The following is a 27861-nucleotide window of genomic DNA, read 5'->3' on the forward strand; positions in this document are numbered from 1 at the left end:
CAGGAACTTAATAAACAAGTCAGAACATTTCTTTGGAAAGGTAAGATGATCAGAGTCTCCATAGAAAAATTAACAAGGAATATGAGCTGGGAGCTCCCAAACTTGAAAAATTATTATTGGGCTGCCCACACTAAATTTCTTACCTCCCTATTCGAGGGAGGAGACAGGTCTTCATGGATAAAAATAGGTGAGAAGATAACAGAGGATTTTATTTATAAATGGGACTCAAACTTATTATCTGGTGAAAAAGAAGTGTAGCAGCTGCTACACACACAGAAATACATGCTGGAGGTTTCAGTTGAACTGTTTATTTGAATTTTGTGTGCTCCCCTTTAAGGCCAAAAGGAGTTCCACCCTGTGTGGTGGTAATGTCATCACGTTGCCCAGGGCATGAGCTGTGGCCTAAGCCAGTGAGCCCTGATGGCACCATCTTTCTGCAGCTGCCCAACCAGTGCAGCGATACAAGTGGGGCCGGTTCGCTACAAGCGATGTGTGCTGCCACACAGCCCCCTACCCCAGAACCGGCTTATGCATCTCGCTGCTTAGGTGGCCGACCCCTTTGCTTAGGTTGGCCCATTCTCACGGGTTGATCTAAGTGTACGTTCGCCGGTTGCAGTCTGTGAGTCGTGAATAAATCCTCCCTGCCCCCAATATGCAGTGTAAAAGTCTTTCCCAACTGGTATAGGACCTTTTATGGGCCCTCGTATGGGTGCTGTAGTGGGGTAGGGTGTGGGCCATGCCAGACAAAAACGAACTCCGCTGTTGCCAGCTCCTTGGAAATGTTCGTTGGGTTTTTGCCATGGTGAGTTGGTGGTGGATGAGCCAGTGAGGCGAGTCTGTTGCATAGGTCTGCAAGGGGGGTTGAGTTCTCACCTCCAGATTCAATGCCTGCTTGAAGAACTCTCCTGGCAGCAACAACAGTGCACCATAGACAAGTTCCACAAATGAAACCTGGAGATCCTCCTTCGGAGCCATTCGAAGGCCAAGCAGGATCGGCCTCATGCTATCGTGTGGGATTCAAGGGTGGTCGGGGGAAGCACACTCAACTTTGCTCCGGTGTCCACCAGGAAATGCTATCTATTCATCGTTGACCAAGTGCAAGAGGCTGTTCATGTGGCCAGCCATCGTGGCTATCAGCGGTGGCTGGCCTGGTCATTTCCCTGGTATGAGTAGGGTTGTCGGCACTTGTGGGCTTGGGCTCCCCAGAATTGGTTGTAGAAACACCAGGTGGTTTGATGCTCCTCCGGCTTCTGCCTGGGGATGGGCTGTGGTCGGCTGGTCCAGGGTGGGTGACCTGATTCATGGTTGCCTCATTCTCCCGTTTGTTTCTCTACAGCATGTCAGCACAGGCTGCGACCTTCCAGGTGTCCGAGAAATCCTCATCCGCCAGTAAGACCAGGATGTCTTTCGGCATTTGTTCCAGGAAGGCTTGCTCAAACATCAGACAGGGTTTGTGGCCTTCTGCCAGTGCAAGCATTTCATCCATTAGAGCAGACAGGGCTCTGTCCCCCAGGCCATTGAGGTGCATCACCCTGGCCGCGCGCTGCCGAGGGAGAGATCGAAGGTGCCGAGGAGAAGTTCTTTGATGATGACATTCTTGCCCTCCTCTGGTGGATTGTGAATCAGGTCATCACTTCTGGCCATTGTTTCTTCATCGAGGGTGCTCAACACATGGCAGAACATCGTGGTGATCTGTTTGAGATGAAACTGTGCCTCCGCCTGCCTGAACCACGTGCGGGGTCAAGGGGTCCAAAAGGGTGTGGGGGAAGTTTCATGGCCACTGCACTGATCACTGACAAATCTATGGTTGGAGAGCAGATAACGTCTGGGCTCTGTGGAATCACCAATGTAGAGGCTGCTATATACACAGAAACACACCACAGGACATGGTGGAGGTTTCAGTTGAATTGTTTATTTGAATTTTGCGTGTGCCACTTTAAGACCAACAGGAGTTCCGCCCCATGTGGCAGTGACATGATCACACTGCCCGAGTTGTGGCCTAAGCCACCAGGTAATCAGTAAGCCATGATGGTGCCATTTTTCTGCAGCTGCCTCACCAGCGCAGCGATACAAGTGGGGCTGGTTCACTACAAGTGATGTGCGAGCAAAATTAATTACCAGATGAGGCCTAGGGAGCGACTATCTCCAAAAATACCCCTGCCTCAGAATAGACTTATACCTTTAACAACAGGTAATATGATTTTGGATATCTCGTTCTGGAAAGGCATGAGGTATAGCGGCAGCTACACTGCTTCTGAAAGAACACACACAACCAGACGGGTTGAGCTCAGTGAGCAGACTAGTTTATTGCACACTGCTGGGCTGCACTTATACTCTCATCCTGGACCTGACTGAGAACCGTGCTGGAGGGTGCTTACATCACCCAGGCGTCACGTGGTCCCCCAGCGCGGGCTTCTGAGCCCCATCCTGGGAGGAAGAGAAACCCCTGATGGTACCATTTTGGCCGGCTGCCCCGCCGCATGGCTTACATGCAGGGCTGGTTTGCCTGTCTAGTGGTGAGCCACCACAGAGGTTTATTGAAGATTGTTATAAGCAAGGGCAACTTCTGTCATTTGAACAATAAGAAAAAGTGTGGTATTGCTAACAATGCAATAGTCTGATTTTTTTCAGCCAAGAGGTTACCTAAGGGATGAACTGGGCCTGACAATGATTCTATCAAAAGTGCAGTGATGTGGAGACTGAATAGAAAGGAAAACACAAAGAAATTTACTTCAGCAATGTATTTATTTCAAATGGAAACCCCTAAACAGGGGGTAAATAAGAGACTGGAATCAGACTTCAATACAAGTTATGGTGATCAAAGCTGGTCCGATTTATGTCAGGACTGTATGGCAAACATAATAAATGTAAGGTACAGGCTGGTGCCATATCTCACACCACAAAAATTAAAGAAATTAAAATCAGACATTACTAATCAATGCTTTAGGTGCAGTGAGGAGATAGGAACTTTTTTTACATTCGACTTTGGCATGTACCAAGGTAAGATCCTTTTGGTTAGATCTAGAGAAATTGTTAGAGCAAATTACAGGAATTCAATTTTCACAGAACCAAGAACTATTCTTACTGGGGAATAATGCCGGTATAAGTGAGGTTGTCCCAACACTTGTCAAGATCACATTGGCAATGGCCAGAAAATGGGTAGCAGTCACTTGGAGGTCTGATTTACATGTAGGTATTGCCCGTTGGTATGTGGAGGTCCATAGTTGTGTTCCCCTTGAGAAGATTACCTATAACCTAAGAAATAAGTATGATATGTTCTTAAAAATATGGCAGCCATATCTACAAAATATCGATGCAAATTTTTAATTGTGTCCCATCTCACCCACGAGACCTATGCTAAATTCCCCTCAAGATCCTGGTAAATCATGAAAATCTGAAACTTGTGGATTAGACGATGGATCCCTGACAATCCTTTCTTTCCTTCTTTCTTTCCTTTTCTTTGCTCTTTTTCTTCTCCTCTTCACTCCTTTTCTTCAAGACCTTTTTTATTAACTTTTTCATGGGAGGATGGAGGAAATTAGATCCATCAGGTATCAGAGATCATTATCTTTAGTTTTTTTTCTTTGTTTTTGTTGATTCCTTGATTGGCTTTAAAAAGATAAAATATTTTTTAAAAGTTAATGATGTGGAATCACTGGAGACACCAGGAGAACAGACAAAGAAATACTGGAATGTATAATGCTTATCGACTCTTCCATTGATTTAAAAAAATCTAAGAAGAAGCTCCACAAATTCATAAATTTAAACACTTTATCTTTAATATTACATATAATTTTCTCAAAACTTAAATTGACAGTCATCCTACACTAGCATCTGTACATATGTATATATTCACATTGGTGATATAATTTGTACTATCACAGACATTATGTCATATAACCACTGTGTATGAGTAGGGAATGAATCTTCTTTCCATTTCAATAAAATAGCTCACAGATTCACTTTTTAATTTTCATCTTCACTTTTTCACTATTTTTAATATTCATTTCTATAAACATAACAAGGAAATTGCCTGATGCTGCTACATTTCTTTGTTCCATTGTATTTTATTGTCTTGTAATTTAATTCAATTGTGTCTGAAGTTGAAATCAATATATCTAAAAAATTATGTTTTCAGTACATCAAAAACTGAAGATTCTTTCACTACTTCTGTGCCAGTGGGAAACAAAAGGTGTGATGGTACAGATTCTATCACCGATGTATATATGTGTATATTGTAGTATAGGATGCCTGTGATTGGCTGAGAGTGTAGCCATGCCTACTGGCAGGTCTTAAAGGGTTGCTCCTAGCCAGACCCAGATCATTCTGGACTGGTCGACCTACATGTGATATGCTCCAGTCTTTTGTTAATAAAAGCCTTGGTTTGGATCAACAAGTCTTTGATTCTTTCGACGTGCACTACAATTTTATTAGCAAAAAACTTTTCTAGGAATGGAGTGTATGCTGCGACTGGAAAGCCTCAACATTGACCCGCAGTCAGCTACTGCCCCAAATGACTTCAAGCACTGGGTGAGATGTTTCGAGGCTTACCTATTGCTCTCTGACCCTGCCATGGAGGAGGACGGCCATTGACTACTAGTATTGATGTCTATGGTGTCCCCGATGGTCTACGAGAGCATCCAAGACACAGCCATGAAGGTACTGAAAGGATTCTATGAGTGACCTGTGAACATGGTCTGCACCCAGTACAAGCTAGCGACTAGGAGGCAACTGCCCGGTGAGTCCTGTAGAGCTTACCTCCAAGCACTAAGGTTACTGGGAAGAGCCTGTGCCTTTACAGACAGATCTGCAGCTGAGATCATCGACAATCTCATTCGGGATGCTTATGTAGCCGTGGTCCAATCGAATGAGGTGAGGCAGCGCCTGTTAGAGCACAGGGGAGAAAACTCAAAGGACACGACCCGGATCACAGAGACGATGGAGGTTGCGGTCTTAAATATGGACGCTTACTCTCAGGGCTGGAACCCACACGATGAAGTGAGTAGGATGCCTGCTCTTAACCCTACTACTCCACGGCCCTCTGATTGCCTGGCTGCCGCTGCTATCCTGGCTGATGCAACCCCGAAGTGCTACTTCTGTGAGAGGGACAAGCACAGCAGGTCCCAGTGCCCTGGAAGGAAAGCCAGGTGCCAGAAGTGCCTTAAAAATAGCCACTTTGCTGTAGTCTGTCACTCCAAAATGGCCACTGTCAAACACAATGCCTCGTGTGAGGCCCAACCACCATCCCCTCATTCAAACTTCTCTTCAACAGAGCTCTCATCCAATGAGAGTGAGGGCTCAATCGTGCGGCTGCACCTGACGTCACAGTGCAGGCGCCGTGTACGGAAGGGACACTCCACCCTCTCCACGATGACATTGGCCCGCTTGGACCGCCCAAATGAAGCAATGGCCGCCAAGGCCCCAGCCCCCACCCCGATAACGGCCGCCCCACCTCTGACTCAAGTGAAGGTCGCCTCAGCTCTGACTTCGGTGACGACCGCCCCAGCTCCAACCCCGGCCCTGACTTCAGCGACTGCTGCCGCCGACCAGGTACCTGCTGTTGCCGTTACTGCCGACGACGACCCGGTACCCACCCCCGCTACCGTCGACGACTGACCAACTGACCGCCCTACCACTGACTGCAAGCAGAGACTCCCAGCACTGACCATTGGCAGCCCAACGGCCCCAGCCGGCTGCAAGCAGCAGCTCCAGCCATTCGCCATTGACAGCTCCAGCCCGACTGCTCCAGTGACATCACCATGCACACGTAGTACACATCAGACCCGATGCTGCATGATGTCATTACGCAAGACTTTACACAGGTCACTGCATCATTGACCCTGGACCAGAACTTCCCCATCCCCTCACAAAAGTGATGGAACTGATTAACGTGCATGAACACTGCACTAATTGCTTATTTGACTCAGGGTCAACTGAGAGTTTTATCCGTCCACACCTGGCCCAACATTGCGGACTGGTCATTCTCAAAGATTTCATTGGCGACCAGATCACACTCGACTGGGGTAAAGGGGTATTGTGCGGTGACCATGAAAGTCCAGGGCATCACATTTACTGATTTTAAACTGTTAGTCCTCCCTCAACTGTGTGCACCCGTATTGCTGGGTTTGGATTTTCAGTGTCAGTTCCAAACTGTTTCCCGGCACTATGGGGGCCCCACTCCCCACTCTCTGTCTGTAACCACTCCAGCTTCCTGCCAGTGACAGCCCACACCATCAACCCCCGTGCCCCGGCACCTCAATTGTAGCCTCTCCACCCTCTGGGTCACTCCTCCAGCACTCTTCGCAAACCTCACCCCTGGCTGGAAACCAGTGGCCATCAAAAGCCAGCATTATAGTTATGAAGACAGGAAATTCATTACAAGCAATGTGCGCAGACTGCTGGACGAGGGCATTATTGAACCCAGCTCAAGTCCCTGGAGGGCTCAAGTGGTGTTTGTTAAAAATGGGGAGAAGCACGGATGGTGGTTGACTGCAGCCTGACAGTCAATTGCTTCACACTTCTGGATGCATAACCCCTCCCACGGATCACGAATGTGGTGAATCAGATCGCCCAATACCGTGAGTTCTCCACCAGTGACCTACGTTCGGCCTATCACCAGCTCCCGATCCGCCAAGAAGACCGACATTTCACAGCCTTTGAAGCAAATGGCGGCTGCACCAATTCCTCAGGGTACCCTTTGGGGTCATGAATGGCATCGCGATTTTCCAGCGGAAAATGGACCGGATGATAGACTAGAATGGGCTGACTGCTACTTTCCCATATCTGGACAATGTCACCATCTGCGGCCATGACACAGAGGATCATGTTGCCAACCTTGAGAAATTTTTTCAGACTGCGACTCGGCTGCACTTGACCTATTATTTCGACGTGTGTCTTCTGGAACACTAGGCTCACCATTCTATATTGTGTGGTGGAGAACGGAGTGGTAATGCCGGACTCTGACCGCATGTGTCCTCTCATGGACCTGCAAACCTCCACATCCAAAAGGCACTAAGATGCTTCTTTTCGTACTATGCTCAATAGGTTCCACACTACGCCGACAAGGCACAGCCACTTATCAAGACCACCTCCTTTCCTCTGTCAACCGAAGCCAGAGCGGCCTTCGACCGTATCAAATCGAACATCGCCATTGCAACACTGCACGCCAATGATGAGTCCATTCCGTCCCAAGTAGAGAGCGATACATCCAATTTTGCACTGGTGGCCAGCTTGAACCAGGCCGGCCGGCTGGTAGCCTTCTTCTCCAGAACCCTCCAGGGCCCAGAGAGCCGAGAAGGAGGCCCAGGCCATAGTTGAAGCAGTACGTCGTTGGAGGAACTACCTCATTGGCAGGCGCTTTACACTGCTGACCAACCAATGTGCAGTTTTGTTCATGTTTAGCAGGATCCAACGAGGTAAGATCAAGAACGACAAAATCGCTAGGTGGAGAATCGAACTCTCCACCTTCAATTACGACATACTGCACTGGACTGGTAAGCTCAATGACCCACCAGACACGCTCTCCAGGGGTACTTGCGCTAACATACAACTGGACAGGCTGCAGAAACTTTACGAGGAGCTCTGTCATCCAGGGATCACTAGGTTCGCGCTAAGTAACCTGCCCTACACAGTCGAGGAGATTTGCTCTAGACCCGAGCCTGCTCAGCGTGTGCTGAGTACAAGCCCCACTTCTTCCACCCGGAGAATACCCATGGCATCAAAGCCACCTGGCCACTTGAACATCTAAACGTGATCTTCAAGGGGCCCCTACCGTCGACCGACCGTAACACCTACATTCTTACGGTGATCAATGAGTACTCTCACTTCCCATTCACTGTGCCCTGCTTGGATATGACCACCTCCTCAGTCATAGAGGCCTTGCACAGCGTCTTCACCATCTTTGGGTACCCCAGTTACATCTACAGTGTCTGGGGGTCCTCGTTTATGAGCTGTGGCAGTACCTCCTGGAGCAGGACCACCAGCTATAACCCATGCGGTAATGGGCAGGTTGAAAGAGAGAATGCCACCATCTGGAAAGTGGTCACGCTTTCCCTCTGGTCCAAAGGCCTCCCCACCACTTGCTGGCAGGACATATTCACTAGTGCCCTATATTCCATCTGCTCCCTCCTATTCTCTTTGGCTTGGCTTCGCGGACGAAGATTTATGGAGGGGGTAAAAGTCCACGTCAGCTGCAGGCTCGTTTGTGGCTGACAAGTCCGATGCGGGACAGGCAGACACAGTTGCAGCGGCTGCAGGGGAAAATTGGTTGGTTTGGGTTGGGTGTTGGGTTTTTCCTCCTTTGCCTTTTGTCAGTGAGGTGGGCTCTGCTGTCTTCTTCAAAGGAAGTTGCTGCCCGCCAAACTGTGAGGCGCCAAGATGCACGGTTTGAGGCGATATCAGCCCACTGGCGGTGGTCAATGTGGCAGGCACCAAGAGATTTCCTTAGGCAGTCCTTGTACCTTTTCTTTGCTGCACCTCTGTCACGGTGGCCAGTGGAGAGCGCAACAAACTACACTCCCCATGAAAGGATGTTCTCTTTCCCGAGGAAATCTGAATCGGGAACAACCACACTGGCGTGGATCACAGTTCCTGGACCTGTCCTCCTGCGACACCACGTCTGGTACTCAAAGAATGATCCTCTGGTTGACGGGGTGACGCTACTCCATGCAAACCTGCATTATGCATACATTGAGTACCTGGACGGGCAGGAGGACACGGTCTCAGTAAGGGACCTAGTCCAAGCCGGATCGGACCTGGCATCACTCCTAACCTCCTCCAAATTCTTCTCCCCGAAGTCACATGCTTGAACAGAGGGATCAGCACCACCCCACCAGTGGCAGTGGCCACAACTCAGGCCAGCCTATTGACAACGCTGTTGGGGAATTGAGCGAGGCGGTGTAAGCATCCAATGATCCCGCCAGTGACACAACTCCAGCGGCCCCAATCCCAGCACCACGGCTGTCATGCTGTTATAGCCCCTAACCTCCCAGCAGTCTTTCTCTCTCCCCCCCATTTTTTTTACATCCCTCCATTCACCCTGGGGTCAGTTCTCAAAGAAGGGGTGAATGTGTTAGTATGGATTCTATCACCGATGTATATATGTGTATATTGTAGTGTAGGATGGCTGTGATTGGCTGAGAGCGTAGCCATGCCTAATGGCAGGTCTTAAAGGGTTGCTCCTAGCCAGACCCAGATCATTCTGGACTGGTCGACCTACATGTGATACGCTCCAGTCGTTTGTTACTAAAAAGCCTTGGTTCGGATCAACAAGTCTTTGATTCTTTCAACGTGCACTACAAAAGGAAAACAGTGCAGCTGAATATTTTGAATTTTTTTTAGAAAATATTAGAAATGTATAGCAGTTCAATTCTTATTAGCTCCATATATCTCATTTTTTTGTTGCAAAAATAAGGATTAATTTGAAATTTCATGATGCCAGATTATTCTAGCAAACTATCCAGTGACTGACAGAGAGAGCCAATACTTAAAGTCCCATATGTACCCTGAGGACAGTTACCATCATGGACACCAGTGAGAGGTTCTATGGTTGAAAGACCCACACAGGTAGCAAGCTGTTGGCATCTTGCGGGCAAGAAATCCACATAGGCTGAGGCTGTTGGAGATTGACTTGTGAGAACCAAGTAACCAAGTATCTGGTTGATGAGGTTGCTGAGGGCAAGGAGGGATCCCAAAGTGCTCTAGGGGCTGAAGGCTTCCTCATCGTGTTGAAAGTTTGAATCTGGGCTCAGGTTGCTGGTAGAGGCTATGGGAGTGCTGGAGGTGAATGTACGATCACCTGGTGATTCTTGGGTGATTCTCGTTTGCTTCTCTTTCTCTGACTGTGAGGAGCCCTAAGCAAGTACTAATCCTAATGGCGAATCTTCGCCTGCCTTATGGCAGACTAAATCAATTTAGTGTAATATTACATTTGTGATTTATGACATGACAATAAATGGTATATGAGCTCTAGAGAAATTGTAACTGTTACCTCATGGTGGAATTGAATTATTCTTGTTCCGATTATAATTTTATGATATATATCTATTTACTATCAAAGGTTAATTGCAAAATGATATTCCACATCAGAAGGTATGTTTCGGTCTTTGTATAGAGCAGGCTTCTTGCAAGTATGTGCATATGCTTTCAGAATATGAAGTATTAGAAGCTAAGAAGATTGGTAAAACCAAGTGAGCATAACCTTGGATTCTGCTATTTTTATGATTCTTTTGACACTAATCTAGAAATATGCTTGAAATAATAATATTTAACATTTATGACAGGTTATTGTTAAAAAGGTAATGATAATCTTTAGACACAGTCCCAGAGAAGAGCTCTAAAAGGACAAAAAAAATATATTGAGGTAAGTAGATCAGTATTTGATACAATTAACTAATCTATCCAATAATATAACATGAACAGCTTGTTACTGTGCTTTACATTACTTGAAAAGTAAACATTGGAAATCAGCATTCTTAATTTGAAGCAATCTAAACCAATTTGCAGAACTTTAGAGCAAAACAAATCAATGCAAGGTAAAGTATCAAGGTAGTTTTAAGCATTCTGCTGCACAAGTCTGTTGCTAATGCAATAAGTTTTCATTAGAATTATAAATATTTTAATAAATCATTTTAATTGCATGAGGAACTGTGTTAATATAAACCAAAATTAGAGAGCGCTGGTGTATGAATTAAATTCCTTAGCATTATTCCCACTCCCCTCCCATAACTGCACCAGAATCACAGAGTAAGGTTATTCTGAAACAGTTCTTAGAAAACAGCAAATGTACTCGACCTTTTGTTACTTCAACTTTACCATAACGATCGACATACTTGTTCACCCGGCTCAACCAAGTGGAATTGCCTTTAATGCTTCCCCCTGTGCTTACCTGTTCCAAATGGAAGGGTCAACCCACTGATCCAAAACAAATGAAGCCCACAGCCTGGGTGGTGGCAAGGCCTGGAGGAGGGATCAGTGGGGATGGGAATGGCATGATTTTCTCCCTGCAAAACTCTAACTTGATGAGAATTACCTACAGCTTTGTCGGCAGATAAAGCATTAATTAGTGTCAACAGTTGTTAAATGTTTCTGACATTAAATTAAAGTAACAGTAATACCTTCCATTTTGCCTTTTAAAGCAATACACGTAAATCCCTGTTGAAATTAATGTGGCCAGGGATGTTGTACCAGGTATGATCTACCATGATGTCAGACAACTTCAGCAAATTGTACTTTGTCACTGGCCTTTCAAGGCCAACAATAATTCCTGGAATTCCACCTTTGACAGTATATGAGTGGAAGTCAGGATCTTAATATCATTTAAACAACAACAGGTCCATTCAGACCCATGGGCAACGGCTACTGAGATCCAATCTGATAGGACTGAGGATGATCTGAGTTAAATTTCAAGATCTTAACAAAAGGAAAATATGATGGATACACTCAACTGGTCAAGGCAGCAAGTAGGGAAAGAAACAGAAAAGGTAACTTTGAAGAGCCAACATCAGAACTGATGAATGATCTTTGTATTTTTAACCTGAAATGTCAATTCAAATTCTCTTTCCACGTGTGGTGCCTGACCTACTGAGTGTTTCCAGCACGTTCTGCCTTCATTTTAGAATGGCAGACTTTTTAAAAAAATTCAAGGTCATTCCTTTTGATTTGTTTTTCAAACTTCAGTGTTTTTTTTTTTCAAATGTTATATTAAATGATCATAGCTTAGAAATGCAATCAAAAATGTCCAGTGTAACAAAGCAGAAACTGAACTAGTCACATCATTGAACTTGTCAAATGTTTCTCAAATTTCTTCATGTTAAAATTAATCAGATTTAGTAACGCAAAATAAAGAAATGAAATTAAAATTGTACCAGAGGAGTTGCTGAACAGACTTTAATCAGAATGATCAGGTTTACCATTTCTTACCAATCACTAAATTATAACTAAAAACCTATCACATGCAGTATAGAGGTAAACAACAAGTCTTCAGATGCTAGAGAAGGAGCAACACACAAAATGCTGGAGGTTCTCAGTAGGTCTAACAGCATCCAAGGAAAGCAGTAACTAGTGAATGTTTTGGGCCAAAAATGCTTCATCAAGAACCGAGCGGACACCTGAAATGATGAGGGTGATGGGAAGAGCACAGGCTGGCAGGTGATCAGTGAATACAGATGGGACTGGAAAGAAAACTGTGGGCTGAGAAAGATGCACACTGATAGGAGGAAGGGAAAGGGATGGGGGCTGGAGGAAGGAAGATGTAGTTGTTGGACAGGTAGGGAGGTGACAGGAGTGGAGAAGAGAAAAAGAGAAGGAGGAATGGAGCCAGAGGGAAATGATAAATTAGGGAAGGGGGAAAAGCGGGCTGGAGGAAATTGGAGGTCATTAATTATGCCGTCTGGAGACTGCAAAGATGGACTACAAAGTGCAGCTTCTCCAATTTACATATACAGAATAACTTAACAAATGGCAAAACAAAAACTATCATAAAATGTGACACACTATAAAATTTCTCCAATTTCTCACTGAAATCTAGCTGTTTAATTTTAAAGACTCCTTTGGCACAGGCCTCATCTACCACTCTATACCTCTAGTGAATGCGAATTTTGGCTCCAGAATAGCCCCAAATCATGCCACGATAGCTTGCTTTTATTTTAAACTACCAGGATGCTTGGCGTTGCTCAGGAAATAAAATACTTGGGCTTGGCATTCATGATGAAACCCACTATGAAATATATTTGCATGCCATATGTAAATATCATGATCTTTTCTGGTGGACCCTGCTCTCATTGGCTGGCTCATGACTCCTCCCCTTTCTTCTCCATAAAGGCTGTCATGCCACAAGCCTGCCCCCAGTTCGAGTCCAGGTCAGTGTGAGGGACCAACACAGGGATGCTGTCCATCTCTTGTAAATAAAAGCCTTCAGTCTTGGCAACTTCAGTCTTTGTGTAATTGATCATGCATCAATTTTATTTACAAGAATTATTTTGAAAACATGGACATGTACATGAAGTTAGATTGCCTGGAAATCAACCCGAGAGAACCCAACGCAGCCCATAAGTTTGGTCAACTTCGAAAAGTTCTGCACAGCTTCCACAGCTATCCAGGATGATGAGAACAAACACCATCTGCTGTACTCGTACATCGGGCACTGGATGGTCCAGGACTGCTAGACATCTGGAACTGCAGTGAACTTCCTGAAGGACCAGTGTAAAGTTCATGTGAATGAGGTCTATGTGCGGCACATACTCCACTCACGCAGGTAGTAACCGGGGAAAACCGTCAATGACTTTGTCAGACCTCTGCAGGAGCTCGCAAGGAACTGCAACTGCCAGGCTGTGAGTGCAGAACAGCAAACACAGCTACTGATCAGAGACGCCTGCGTAACAGGCATCCGATCTGACCATGTAAGGCAAAGGCTACTTAGAGACAACTGAGCTACCTAAAACTATCGAACTGGCGAATATTGTCAAGGTAGCCATCCAAAAGGCCAAATCGTTCTCCAGTGAACATGCAGCTGCCTTGTGGGAAACACTGGAGCCGCCTCCTACTCTGGACTGACCATTGCTGCCATTAGTGAGCACCCAAAATGCTATTTCTGTGGTCAGGCTAGGCAGCCAAAGAAACGCTGCGCTGCCAAGGATGCCGTCTGCTCCAACTGCACTTAGCGAAGGTCTGTAAATTCAAACCAATCCCAAGTTTCAGCAGCACCACGTGTGAGTAGGGCAGCCATCTTTGATGATGTCACATCCGCCATCATTTCTAGGGACCTGGGATGGCCATGCATGCCATGGAGACTGCTGCCTGCAATTATATCACTTCTGTCTTCTACCCCTTCTCTTCCGATTAACTATGTTGGGGTCTCGTGTGCACCAGTTGGACCACCATCTTGGGCACCATCTTACCGATCACCAGCAGCCAACGGAACTTTTCAGATGACAAACTGATGCTGGCATCAGCAACCCTCAATCAGGATAGACCCCATCAGCTCTCTGGGACCATGATGGACAACCAGGTTAACGGCTACCCCACCACTTGCCTATTCGACAGAGGAAAGACTGAAAGCTTCATTCAAACAGACCCTGTACAGCACTACTCCCTCAGGATGAAGCCCACGAGCCATTGGATCTCCATGGTGTCCATATCTCACTCGGCAGAGATTCATGGCAGTTGCACAGTAACGCTGACTGTCCGGGGCATGATATACTGGGACTTTACACTCCTGGTACTGCCACACCTCTGTGCTCCTGTCCTACTGGGATTAGATTTCCAGTGTAACATGAAGAGTGCTACCATGGAGAATGACGAGCCCCATCTTCCCCTCACATTCGGCAATGAGCACTTTTTAAACTACCTATCCTCCTCTCACCTCATGACTAACCATCAGCCCCTAACTCAATCACACGTTTGATATTTGATATCTCCATGCTCCTGATCTCTCTGCCACCCCTGTTCACCAATCTCACCTCTGGCTGTAAGCTGTCACTACTAAAATTCAGTGATATAGCACTGGGGACGGTATACTTAATAAGTTAGAAGTGGGACGCTGCCTCGCTGAAGGGGTAATAGAACAGAGTACAAGCCCCTGGAGAGCCCAGTTAATGGTGATGAAGAGTGGGGAGAAACACCAGATGGTCATCGATTACTCCCAGATCAATAGGTTCATCTGACTGGATGCATACCCCCTGCCCCACATAGCTGACATGGTGAACCAGATTGCACAATACAAGGTGTTCTCTACCATAGACCTTAAGTCCGCCTACCACCAGCTCCCCATTCACCTGGAAGACTGCAGTATACTGCCTTCGAGGCATAGGGCCGGCTTTAGCACTTCCTGAGGTCCCCTTTGAAGTCACAAACCGAGTTTCAGTCTTTCAGAGGGAAATGGATCTGATGGTGGACGAACATGGGCTGCGGCCACTTTACCATACCTCGAAAATGTCACTATTTGAGGCCATGACAAGCAGGACCATGATAGGAACTTCCAGAAATTCCTCCACACCACAAAATGCCTCAAATTGATGTATAACACAGTGAAGTGTGTTTTCAGCACACATCGCCTGGCTATACTAGGCTGTGTTGTGGAGAATGGAGTCATCAGCCCCGACCCCGACCACATGCTGTTCGAACTCCCACTTCCCCACTGCCTCAAGGCTTTGTAAGGATGCCTGGGATTTTTCTCTTATTACACACTCAGTCGGTCCCCAGCTGCGTGGAGAAGGTCCAACCCCTCATCAAGACCACTGTTTTCCCCCAGTTGGCAGAACCCCGCGAGGCATTTGACCATATCAAAACCGACATCACAAGGACCATGATACATGCAGTGGACGAATTCATCCCATTCCAGGTGGAGAGCCATGTGTCCGACTTTGCCCTGGCCACCACACTTAACCAGGTGGGCAGGTTTTACTCATGCACCCTCCAGGGCTCCAAGTTCTGGCACACCACCATCGAGAAAGAGGCCCAGCCTATCTTTGAAGAAGTACGGCACTGGAGACATTATCTTGCTGGTAAGAATTTTACGCTGCTGACTGATCAATTGGCAGTCGCCTTCATGTTCAACAACCAGCAACGGGGTAAAATTAAAAATGTTAAAATTCTGAGGTGGAAAATTGAGCTCTCCACCTACAATTACATACTGTACCAGCCCGGAAAGATCAATGAGCCCTCAGATGCCCTGTCTAGGGGGACGTGCCAGTGTGATGATGGACCACCTGCAGGCGCTGCACTATGACCTCTGTCACCCCTGGATCATCCGTTTTTTCACTTCATCAAGGCCCGTAATCTTCATCGAGGACATAGGACACTGACCAGAAATTGCCCTGTCTGCGCGGAGTGTAAACCAGCCGATCAAGGTCACTCGCCCCTTTGAACGTCTAAGCATGAAATTCAAAGGACCCCTACCCTCCATGATCCGCAATGTGTACTTCATCAACATAATTGATGAGTACTTGCAGTTCCCATTTGCCATCCCTGCTGAAACATGACTGCAGCTACCATCATAAAGGCTCTGAACAACCTGTTCATCATTTTCAGATACCCCTGCTACATCCACAGTGATAGGGTTTTGTCCTTGATGAGTGGCGAGCTGCATCAATATTTGCTGTCTAGCCAAAGGGAATGGCCAGGTAGAGTGGGAGAACAGCATGGCCTGGAAGGCAGTACTCTTGGCCTTAAAGTCCACGGGCCTCCCCATGGTGTCCACATTATCTGGTCCATCCCGTGTACGGCCACCAATGAAACATCTCACATTCCCTAGGAGATTGGCATTGGGAACTACTCTACTGACCTGGCTGACGTTCCCCAAGTTGGTCTTACTTCAAAGGCCCGTGAGGACCCATAAGTCCAACCCAATGCTCAGAAAGTTCCAGCTGCTCCATGCAAACACCCTGTACGCCTACATGGCATTCCCAGACAGATGAGAAGACACAGTATCCATCTGAAACATGGCATACGCATGAGTATGTGGGCCATCCCACAACCAGGTGACAGGATCTGCCCCCCCCCCCCCAGCTCTCCAGGGCCTCAGTTCCCTATGTCCACCATCCCGGCCAATCCAGCAATCGACACACACATTCCCATCCTCTGGACTCAACCAAGTACCCCAGCCGGGCCAACTGAGATGGATCAGCCAGAGACTGCCATGCATCCCCGGACAGTGGCACGCCGGTCACAATGCCAAAGGAGCCTGCCGAACACACTGAACCTATGAGGTCGGCTGACCGCAAAACCCCACCACCCCCTCCCCCTGGGGCTTCATTTTAAAATAAAAGAGGGGGTGAATATGGTGAAACCACTTTTGCATATGTAAATGACATGATCTTTCCTGGTTGACCCTGGTCTCACTGGCCGGCTCCTGACTCCTCCCTTTTATCCCCCATAATGGCTGTCATGCTACAACCCTCCCCCTAGTTCAAGTCTAGGTCAATGGGAGCCAGCAAATCAAGGGATGTTCTCCATCTCTTGCTAATAAAAGCCTTCAGTTCAAATAAATTCAGTCTCTGTGTAATTAATCGTGAATCAGTGATGAATGTTTCTAATTGTCAATCCTTTCAGGGCTGTGGAAGCTCATTCACTCAATATGCACAAGTCAGAGATCAGTATTCCTTGAATAACAAGGGAATCAAGGGATATGCAGTTGGTCCATGAACCTGGGTGTGAAATAAAAACTATAAACTTTATGAATGATAGAGCATTGTCTGGAAGACAGTACTACTGGCCTTAAATTCCAAGGGTCTCCCTGTCCCCCACTGGCAAGAGGTTAGCCCAAAACTGCTCCATGCGATTTGGCCCTTCCTGTGTATGGCCACCAACGAGACACCTCATGAGAGACTGTTTACATTCCCCAGGAGATCGGCATCAGGAACCACCTTGCCTACCTGGCTGACATCTTTGGGGCCAGTACTACTCCATAGGCACCTGAGAACATATATGTCTGACCTTCTGGACGAGAGGGTCCAGCTGCTCCATGCAAACCCACAGTACGCCTACATGGCATTCCCAAATAGGCTCAAGGACATGGAGTCTCTCTGGGACCTGGCACACATGGGAGCATCTGGAACCCCCCCAACTAACTGACAGGTGCACACTCCTGCCCCCCAGCTCTCCAGGGTCCATCTTCCCAATGCTTACCACCCTGGCCAGTCTGATGGTCCACACACACACATACACCCTTGACCCAGCCAAGCATTCCGACCAGGACAACCGGGATGGACCAGCCAAAACCGGCTGAGTCTACCATGGACCCGCAGACAGGGACTTGCCAGTCGCAATGCCAATGAAGACCGCTGGACAAACCAGAGTATGAGGGGCTGTTAACCACATCACACTCCTCCCCGCCCCGCCCTGCCCGGGACTTCCTTTTAAAAAGAGGGGGCGAATGTGGTGAATATATTTGCCTGTCATATGTAATGTAATGAATTTTCTTTGTTGACCCTGCTCTCACTGGCTGACTCGTGACTCCTCCCCCTTTCCTCATGCCACAAGCCTGCTCCGCTCCCAGTTCAAGTCCGGGTCAGCGTGAGCGACCAACACAGGATGTTATCCATCTCTTGTAAATAAAAGTCTTCAGTCTCAGCAACTTCAGTCTTTGTGTAATTGATCTGCTTCAGCGTAATTCCTCATTTTCCTGCTGACTGCTCCTTGTTTGTCTGGAGGCCTGAGCCTTGGACTGGTGGCCTTGGTGTTGCTGTTCTGTTTCCCGCTGCCTGCCCCTTGCAACAGTGAGGGGAGATTGATGTTCCTCTGCTGTCTCTTGCTTTCTCCTTTGTCTAACCATAGACTAGTGAAGACCTCGTGCCAATGTTGCTTCGCTGTTTTGGGGCCATATTGGTCACTTGCTTTTATTCTGAATGTACATTGATGCACAGTGCTGTAGCTAATTGAGGTGTCCCTGGTGAACTTCATATGGCCTTAGAGGTTATGCCATTCAGCATCAAATGTAACCACTCTAATAGTAATCAGTAATGCAAGTCTGAGAGAGTCAAAACTTGTATAATAAACAGTAATGCAAATCAGTGAAAGCTGGTGAGAAAACACTTTTGAACTTCATATGGCTTTACAGGTTAAATTCAACTGGTCATGACATTCAGCATCTCATGTTTCACCTACTGAACCTCCTTGGATATTTCTAGAATGCTCCATATTGATTAGATTGGAGAACAGACAAGCAAACAGACATATATGCACAAAGGTGTATTAGATATAATCCTTTTCATGTCTCTTGCCCTTAATGTCATCCACATTGATGGAGTCCCCTATAAGAGTTCAGAACTTGGTCCTTCCATCTCTCCAATAGTAATGGGCTGATTTGTCATGGGCCCATTATTTTGCTCTACCATATCAATTCAACCCCAATACATTTTCATTTCTGGTTCCCAATATGTTAGCTGAGTGGCAATTCAAAATTTGGTGCAAATTGCACTTTAAAGGTTATTCGCCAAATAAATAAATCTATGTTACTATGGATAACTCCAGGGGTGAAGTGCTGCCGGAGCTCACTGGAGCGGTGCTCTGGCACCTCATTGAGCTGCTTCGGTACCTCATCAGGCCACTTCTGGACTGCTCCAGAACCTCACAGGTCCGCTCAGGATGGTGATGCTGGTGGCTCAATGTGGTATAAATTGCCATCTTCGTTACCCATAATCCCCCCACTCTGTCAATACCAGTGCCAGGGAAACCTGAATGGTTGTCGCGCAGCCCATCTGGCCCATCACCCACCCACCCTCCACACCCATCAAGGGCAGAAGAGTCTGTACAGTGCTGTAGTGTTCTAAGATAGAGGAGCGAAGGAGGGAAAAGATGATGTTAAAATTGCAAGCACCATTAGAAGTCAATGGATTACATGGTGGAAGTGTTCTCAGGTGAAACTATTTCAATGCAAAGGGTATTGTATGAAAGGCAGATGAGCTTAGAGTGTGGATTGGCATGTGGAATTATGACATTGTAGCCATTAGTGAAACTTGGTTGTAGGAGGGACAGGACTGGCAGCTTAATGTTCTGGGATTCCATTGCTTTACATGCAATGGAATGGATGGGGCTGAAAGGGGGAGGAGTAGCATTGCTCGACAGGGAAAATATCATAGCTGTGCTCAGGCAGGACAGACCAGAGGGCTCATCTACTGAGACAAAATAGGTGGAGCAGAGGAATGGGAAAGGTATGATTATACTCATGGGGTTGTATTATAGACTGCCCAATAGTCAAGGAGAGTTGGAGCAGAAAATCTGTAGAGAGATAGCAGACTGCTGCAGGATCCATAAGTATGTGATAGTAGGAGATTTTAACTTTCCACATATTCACTGGGTCTCCCATACTGTAAAAAGGCTGGTTGGCTTGGAGTTTGTCAAATGTGTGTATGGTTGGCTTGGAGTTTGTCAAATGTGTGCAGGAAAGTTTTTTGAATCAATATATAGAGGTACCAATGAGAGAGAATCCAATACTTGATTAAGAATGAGATGACAAGTGATAGAGGTATGTGCAGGGGAACATTTTGGGTCCAGTGATCATAATGTCATAATGTCATTAGTTAACTATGGAGAAGGAAAGGTCTGGGCCGTGGGTTGAGATACTAAATTGAAGAATGGCCAATTTTGAGGAAATGAGAAAGGATCTAGAATGCATGGATTGGGTTGTTTTTGGGGAGGGATGTGCGAGATAAGTGGAGGACCTTCAAAGGTAAGTTTGTATGTTCCTGTCAGGAATAAAGGAAAGGTTAGCAGGCATAGGAAACCTTGGTTTTCAAGGGATATTGAGGATCTGGGTTGGAAGAAGAGAGAGGTATAGCAGATATAGGCAACATGGAGAAAATGAGATACTTGAGGAGTATAAAAAATGCAATAAAATCCTCAAGAAATAAATCAGGAAGGCTATAAGAAAACATGAGGTTGCTTTGGTAGACAATGTGAAGTAAAATCCTAAAGGTTTCTACAGTATATTAGGAGCAAAAGGATAGTAAAGGGCAAAATTGGTTGCTTTTAAGATCAGAGTGGTCGGCTTTGTAAGGAGCCAAAAGAGATGGGGAAGATCTTAAATGATTTTTTTTCATGGGGTTTCACAAAAGAAATGGTCACATAGAATCTCTACAGATTAAAGAGGAGGTGGTGCTTGGTGTCTTAAAGCAAATGAAAGTGGATAAATACCCAAGGCCTGACAAGTTATTCCCTTAAACCTTGAGGGAATCTGGTGTCAAAATTGTAGGAACTCTGGCAGAAAAAAATAAAATTTCCTTACCCACAGTGGGGGGGTGGGGGGGGTGCATACCAGAAGATTGAAGGGTAGCTCACATTGTTCCATTGTTTAAAAAAGTCTCCAAAAGTAACCCTGGAATTTATAGGCCAGTGAGCCTAATGCCAGTGAGCCTAGTAGGTAAATTATTGAAAGAGATTGAATATATAATTATTTGGATAGCCATGGACTGATGGGTGGTAGGTTGTGTTTTACCAATCTTTTAGAGTTTTTTTAGGAGGTTACCAGGAAAGTTGATGAAGGAAAGGCTGTGGAAGTTGTCTACATAAACTTTAGTAAGGCCTTTGACACATGGATATGGGAATACAGATATATAATTCCCTAATTGTGGTATCACAGGTGGATCGGGTTGTAAAGAGAGCTTTTGGCATATTGGTCTTTATAAATCAAATTATTGAGATATTATGGTAAAATTATATAAGACATTGTTGAGGCAAACTTTGGAGTATTGTGTGCAGGTTTGGTCACCTAACCACAGGAAAGCTATCAAAAAAAGTGCAGAGAAGATTTACTACGATGTTGCCCTGACTTCAGGAACTGAGTTAACTGGAAATGTTACACTGATATGCTAGATGAGCTTTGCTGGTCTTTTCAGCATCTGAGGAAGGTGGGGATATACTGTCAATGTTTCAGGCCTGAACCCTTCTTTAAGAGGCATTGAGGATATGTTTTTGTTTCCTCTGGATGGTTGGGGTGGCGGGTGGGGGGAGGTCAGCTGAGTTCCTCCAGCATTTTGGTGTTCCTACTACAATTACAGCCTATTTTGTTTCACTACAGGAAAAGGTTAAAGAGGTTAGGATTTATTTCCTGGAGCATGAAAGAATGAAGGGAAGATTTGATCGAGGTATTTAAAATTTAGAGGGGAATAGACAGAGTAAATGGAGATAGACTGTTTCCACTGAAGGTAGGTGAGATAACATAGGTTAAGGGTGAAAGGGGAAAGTTCAGAGGGAACATGAGTGGAACTTCTTCACATAGAGATTGGTGGGGGAACGAGCTGCCAGCTGAAGTGGTAAATGTGGACTCAATTTTTAACGTATAAGAAGAATTTGTATAGGCATATGGATGGGAAAGGTATGGAGGGCTATGAGCTGGGTACAAGTCAATGGGACTAGTCAAAAAAATGGTTCCACACAGGGGGCGAAAGGGCCTATTTCAGTGCTGTAATGTTCTATGATTCATCACTTCCAATCACCTCCCCTGGCATGGCCTCCAACCTTATTATTCCTCAATCCCGCACTGCCCATTACTACCTCATATTCAAGATCCACAAACCCAATTTTCCCGGTAGACCCAGTGTCCACCTACTCCTGTCCCACCGAATTGGTCTCTACTTATCTTGACTTTGTATTCTTCCCCCCCCCCCTGTCCAGTCCCTCCCCACCTACATCTGGGACACTTCACACACCCTTCATCATTTCAACAACTTCCAGTTCCCTGAACTCGATTGCCTCATGCTTACCATGGACATCCAATCCCTATACACCTCCATTCCCCATACTGAAGGCCTCAGAGCCCTTCATTTCTTTCTGGACATTAGAACAAACCAGTCCCCTCTACCATCACCCTCCTCCGGCTTGCAGAACTTGCCCTCATCCTCAATAATTTCTTCTTTTACACATTTTCCATGTTAAAGGGGGAGCCATGGGTACCCGCATGTACCCTAGCTATGCTTGTCTTTTTGTTGGCTATGTGGAGCAATCCAAACTACAAGCCTTCACAGGCAAGGCCCCCTCAACTCTTCCTCCACAGCGTCGATGACTACTTTGGTGCTGCCTCGTGTACCCATGATGAGCTCATTGACTTCATTATCTTTTCTGCCATCTTCCAACCCGACCTCAAATTCACTTGGTTCATCTCGAGCAAACCTCTTCCTTTCTTCGATCTCTCTGTCTCCATCTCAGGAGACAAACTCTCGACAGATATCTTCTATAAACCCACCAACTCCCACAGTTATCTCCACTATACCTCTTCCCATCCTCTCCACTATAAAGATTCCATTCCATTCTCTCAATTCCTTCACCTATGTCACATCTGCACTCAAGATGAGGACTTCTATGCCAGGTCATCAGAGATGTTCTCTTTCTTCAAACAACATGGGTTTCCCTCTACTACCAATTCGATACTCACCCGCATAGCCTCCTTTAACCGCACATCTGCCCTCTGCACGCAACAAGGACAGGAATTCCCTTGTCCTCACCTACCACCTCACCAGCCTCCACACCCAATACATTCTCCTTCGCCATTTCCACCACCTACTACATGATCCAACCACTAGACACATATTCCCCTCTCCTCTCCTCTATACCTTCCACATGGAGTGCCCCCTCCATGTCTCCCTTGTCTACTCCTTCCTCCCCACCAATTGTCCCCTTGGGACCTACCCCTGTGTCTGAGGTAGATGCTCCACTTGTGCCCACACCTCCTCCCACAGCATTCGTGGCCTCAAACTTCGAAGTGAAGCAACATTTCACTTGTGAATATGTAGGGATTATTTTCTGTATCCAGTACTCCCATTATGGTCTCCTCTACATGGGTGAGACTGGACACAGACTGGGAGTTGCTTTGTTGAGCACCACAGCTCTGCCGCCACAATACCGTGGATCTCCCTATAGTCACCCATTTCAATATCAATCCCTTTCCCTCACTGACTTGTCTGTCTCTGGTCTCATGCACTGTCAGACTAAGACTACCCGTAACTTGGAGGAACAACACCTAATCTTGCGACTGGACACCCTCCAACTGGATGACATTAATATTGACCTCTCTGCCTTTCGTTAAACCCAATCCCCTTCACCTTTCCTTTCCCAGTCTCCTTTTGCACAGACATGATAAATTCTCATCTAGGCCTTTAGCACATTCAATTAAGACCTTTTGTTGGTTTAGATTCCACCCTCATTGTTTGAATTCTGAGACTTTCTGATATATTCTGCTTCTGCCTTTTCTGTTTTTTCCTTGAAGAAGGGCCCAAGCCTGAAATACTGGCAATATATCTCTGCATCTTCTTCTTCTTTGGTTTGGCCTCGCGGATGAAGATTTATGGAGGAGTAATGTCCACGTCAGCTGCAGGCTCGTTTGTGGCTGACAAGTCCGGTGCGGGACAGGCAGACATGGTTGCAGCAGTTGCAGGGGAAAATTGGTTGGTTGGGGTTGGGTGTTGGGTTTTTCCTCCTTTGTCTTTTGTCAGTGAGGTGGGCTCTGCGGTCTTCTTCAAAGGAGGTTGCTGCCCGCCGAACTGTGAGGTGCCAAGATGCACGGTTTGAGGCGATATCAGCCCACTGGCGGTGGTCAGTGTGGCAGGCACCAAGAGATTTCTTTAGGCAGTCCTTGTACCTCTTCTTTGGTGCACCTCTGTCACGGTGGCCAGTGGAGAGCTTGCCATATAACAAGATCTTGGGAAGGCGATGGACCTCTATTCTGGAGACGTGACCCACCCAGCGCAGTTGGATCTTCAGCAGCGTGGATTCGATGCTGTCGGCCTCTGCCATCTCGAGTACTTCGATGTTAGGGATGAAGTCGCTCCAATGAATGTTGAGATGGAGTGGAGACAACGCTGGTGGAAGCGTTCTAGGAGCCGTAGGTGATGCCGGTAGAGGACCCATGATTCAGAGCCGAACAAGAGTATGGGTATGACAACGGCTCTGTATACGCTAATCTTTGTGATGTTTTTCAGTTGGTTGTTTTTCCAGGCTCTTTTGTGTAGTCTTCCAAAGGCGCTATTTGCCTTGGCGAGTCTGTTGTCTACCTCGTTGTCGATCCTTGCACCCGATAAAATGGTGCAGCCGAGATAGGTAAACTGGTTGACCGTTTTGAGTTTTGTGTGCCCGATGGAGATGTGGGGGGGCTGGTAGTCATGGTGGGGAGCTGGCTGATGGAGGACCTCAGTTTTCTTCACGCTAACTTCCAGGCCAAACATTTTGGCAGTTTCCGCAAAACAGGACGTCAAGCGCTGAAGAGCTGGCTCTGAATGGGCAACTAAAGCAGCATCGTCTGCAAAGAGTAGTTCACGGACAAGTTGCTCTTGTGTCTTGGTGTGAGCTTGCAGGCGCCTCAGATTGAAGAGACTGCCATCTGTGCGGTACCGGATGTAAACAGCGTCTTCATTGTTGAGGTCTTTCATGGCTTGTTTCAGCATCATGCTGAAGAAGATTGAAAAGAGGGTTGGTGCGAGAACGCAGCCTTGCTTCACGCCATTGTTAATGGAGAAGGGTTCAGAGAGCTCATTGCTGTATCTGACCCGACTTTGTTGGTTTTCATGCAGTTGGATAGCCATGTTGAGGAACTTTGGGGGGCATCCGAGGCGCTCTAGTATTTGCCAAAGCCCTTTCCTGCTCACGGTGTCGAAGGCTTTGGTGAGACAATAGACAATAGACAATAGACAATAGGAGCTGGAGTAGGCCCTTCGGCCCATCGAGCCAGCACCGCCATTTTACAAATCATGGCTGATCACTACTATCAGTACCCCTTTCCAGCCTTATCCCCATAACCCTTAACTCCTTTGTCTTATCTAACTCTCTTTTGAACATAATCAGCCAATCTGCCTCTACCACCCTCTGTGGCAGAGCATTCCACAGATTCACACTTCTCTGGGTAAAAAAATGTTTTCTCATCTCCGTCCTAAAGGGCCTACCCTGTATTCTTAAACTATGCCCTCTAGTCCTCGTCTCCCCCATCATTGGGAACAAGTAATCTGACTTCACCCTGTCTACCCCCCTGATCATTTTGTATACCTCAATCATTTCCCCCCATCATCCTTCTAAACTCCATCGGATACAAGTCCAATTTTTCTAGCCTTTCAGCATATGTCAACCCCGCCATCCCTGGAACTAACCTTGTAAATCTGCGCTGCACACCCTCTTAGCTAGTATGTCCTTCCTCCAAATTGGAGACCAAAACTGGACGCAATACTCCAGGTGGGGTCTCACCAGGGCCCTGTACAACTGCCCAAGGGCGTCTCTGTTCCTATACTCCAATCCCTTCTTTATGAAAGCCAACATGCCATTTGCCTTCTTCACAGCTTTCTGAACCTGCATGTTAGCCTTCAGTGAGCGGTGAACAAGTACACCCAGATCCATTTGCACCTCCCCACTCCCTAGCTTGTCTCCATTTAAATAATACTCAGCTTTCCTATTATTGCCCCCAAAATGGATAACCTCACATTTGCTCACATTGAACGTCATCTTCCATTCAGCAGCCCACTCCCCCAACCTGTCTAAGTCCCTCTGCATTTTCATGACATCCTCCTCACACCCCATACCGCCACCCAGTTTAGTGTCATCTGCAAATTTGCTCATGTTATTAATAATCCCCTCATCCAAATCATTTACATAAATTACAAACAACTGAGGACCCAATACCAATCCCTGCGGCACTCCACTCATCACATCCTGCCATCCTGAAAAAGACCCGCTTACTCTAACCCTTTGTTTCCTATTTCTTAACCAATTTCCTATCCATGTCAGCACCTTACCTCCAATACCATGTTCCCTGATCTTGCCCACTAGTCTCCCGTGCGGTACCTTATCAAAGGCCTTCTGGAAATCCAAATACACCACATCCACTGGCTCTCCCATGTCCACCCTCTTTGTCACATCCTCGAAAAATTCCAGAAGGTTAGTCAAGCATGACTTACCCTTAAGGAATCCATGCTGACTATCCCTTATACTATTATTTCTGGATAAGTGTTCTGCTATTACTCCTTTTATGATAGATTCCAATATCTTCCCCACCATTGACGTCAGGCTGACCAGTCTATAATTTCCCGTTTTCTCCCTCCCTCCCTTCTTAAAAATCGGCACCACATCAGCCATTCTCCAATCCTCAGGAACCTCCCCCGAATCTATGGAACTTTGGAAAATGTCGACCAGTGCCTCCACAATTTCCATAGCAACTTCTTTAAGCACCCTGGGATGCAGCCCATCAAGCCCTGGGGATTTATCAGCCCTCAGTTCCAACAATTTACTCACAATCTCTTGCTTCTGGATCCAGATATCCATTAGATCCCCAAAGGTGATGTAGATTCCTTTGTTTTGTTTTGTTTTGTACTCTGCACTTTTCTTGGAGCTGTCTGAGGGCAAAGACCATGTCAGTAGTTCCTCTGTTTGCGCGAAAGCCGCACTGTGATTCTGGGAGAACATTCTCGGCGAGACTAGGTATTATTCTATTTAGGAGAATTCTAGCAAAAATTTTTCCTGCAATGGAGAGCAGCGTGATTCCCATGTAGATTGAGCAGTCTGATTTCTTGCCTTTGTTTTTGTACAGGGTGATGATGATGGCATCACGAAGATCCTGAGGCAGCTTTCCTTGGTCCCAGCAGAGCTTGAAAAGATGCTGAAAAGACAGGCTGAGTTCCTCCAGAATTTGTGTGTGTTTACTACAATCACAGCGCCTGCAGTCTATCGTGTTTCACCCTTTTCTCCATTTCTTACTATACCACATGTTGGACCTTGGCAGAATTGTATCAGCTATCTTCCTATTATAGTTTTATATTGAACTTAACTGAATGTCTTCTGAAAGTTTGTATAGATTACATCCATATACACCCACTATCTGTTGACTTTAGTCAAATCCACCCCCCAGGGAAAATATCTATTAGATTTGTCAGTTGTCACTGAACCTTTACACATTCACTCTACCATATAGCCTCTCTGTCCCAAATTATAGATTCTAATTACTTAGGTGCTGTGAAGATTGATGAGTTATGAAATGCATTGTTAAACACTACAGCAGTTTTAACAATGAAATCACAGCTGATTGCAAAGTGGGTTTTGGATGCTTTCAGGGCCAGTCCATTTATCAAAGTTGGCATATATTTTTAGGGCTTTTAATATTCAAAGATGATTAATGAAATTAACCTAAATTCAAAATGGATTTCTTGTACTCCATTTGAATTTGCATTTTATTTTTATATCTTTACTCTCTACTGACAATTTTTGTGCTGACTTTGAACAGATTATAGAATAGTTTTCTCATAATGATTACCGTTTGATAAAAAGGAAAGTAAATTTCTTGACGCAAGACTGAGTGCAAAAAATAAAAACAGTTAAAGAATAAATCACTTAAGAGGTCATGGGGCATCTGTGGAAATAGAAGCAGAGCTTTATCAAACTCTTTTTCACCACATTCCT

At 46.1% G+C, this 27861-nt stretch overlaps 1 long non-coding RNA gene across 1 annotated transcript in view; it reads right to left on the bottom strand.

The window, feature by feature from the left end:
* Positions 1–2726: 2726 nt before the first annotated feature.
* LOC138753618 (uncharacterized) overlaps positions 2727–27861 on the bottom strand; it is a 31888-nt gene continuing 6753 nt past the window's right edge. The window contains exons 2-3 of the long non-coding RNA XR_011351297.1: positions 4759–4884; positions 2727–3609 (exon numbers count right to left, since the gene is read on the bottom strand). This is a non-coding gene — a long non-coding RNA (uncharacterized lncRNA). The remainder of the gene's footprint in view (positions 3610–4758; positions 4885–27861) is intronic.

The sequence above is a fragment of the Narcine bancroftii genome, chromosome 1 (assembly GCF_036971445.1).
Source record: "Narcine bancroftii isolate sNarBan1 chromosome 1, sNarBan1.hap1, whole genome shotgun sequence".
In the NCBI taxonomy this organism is placed as follows: Eukaryota; Metazoa; Chordata; class Chondrichthyes; order Torpediniformes; family Narcinidae; genus Narcine; species Narcine bancroftii.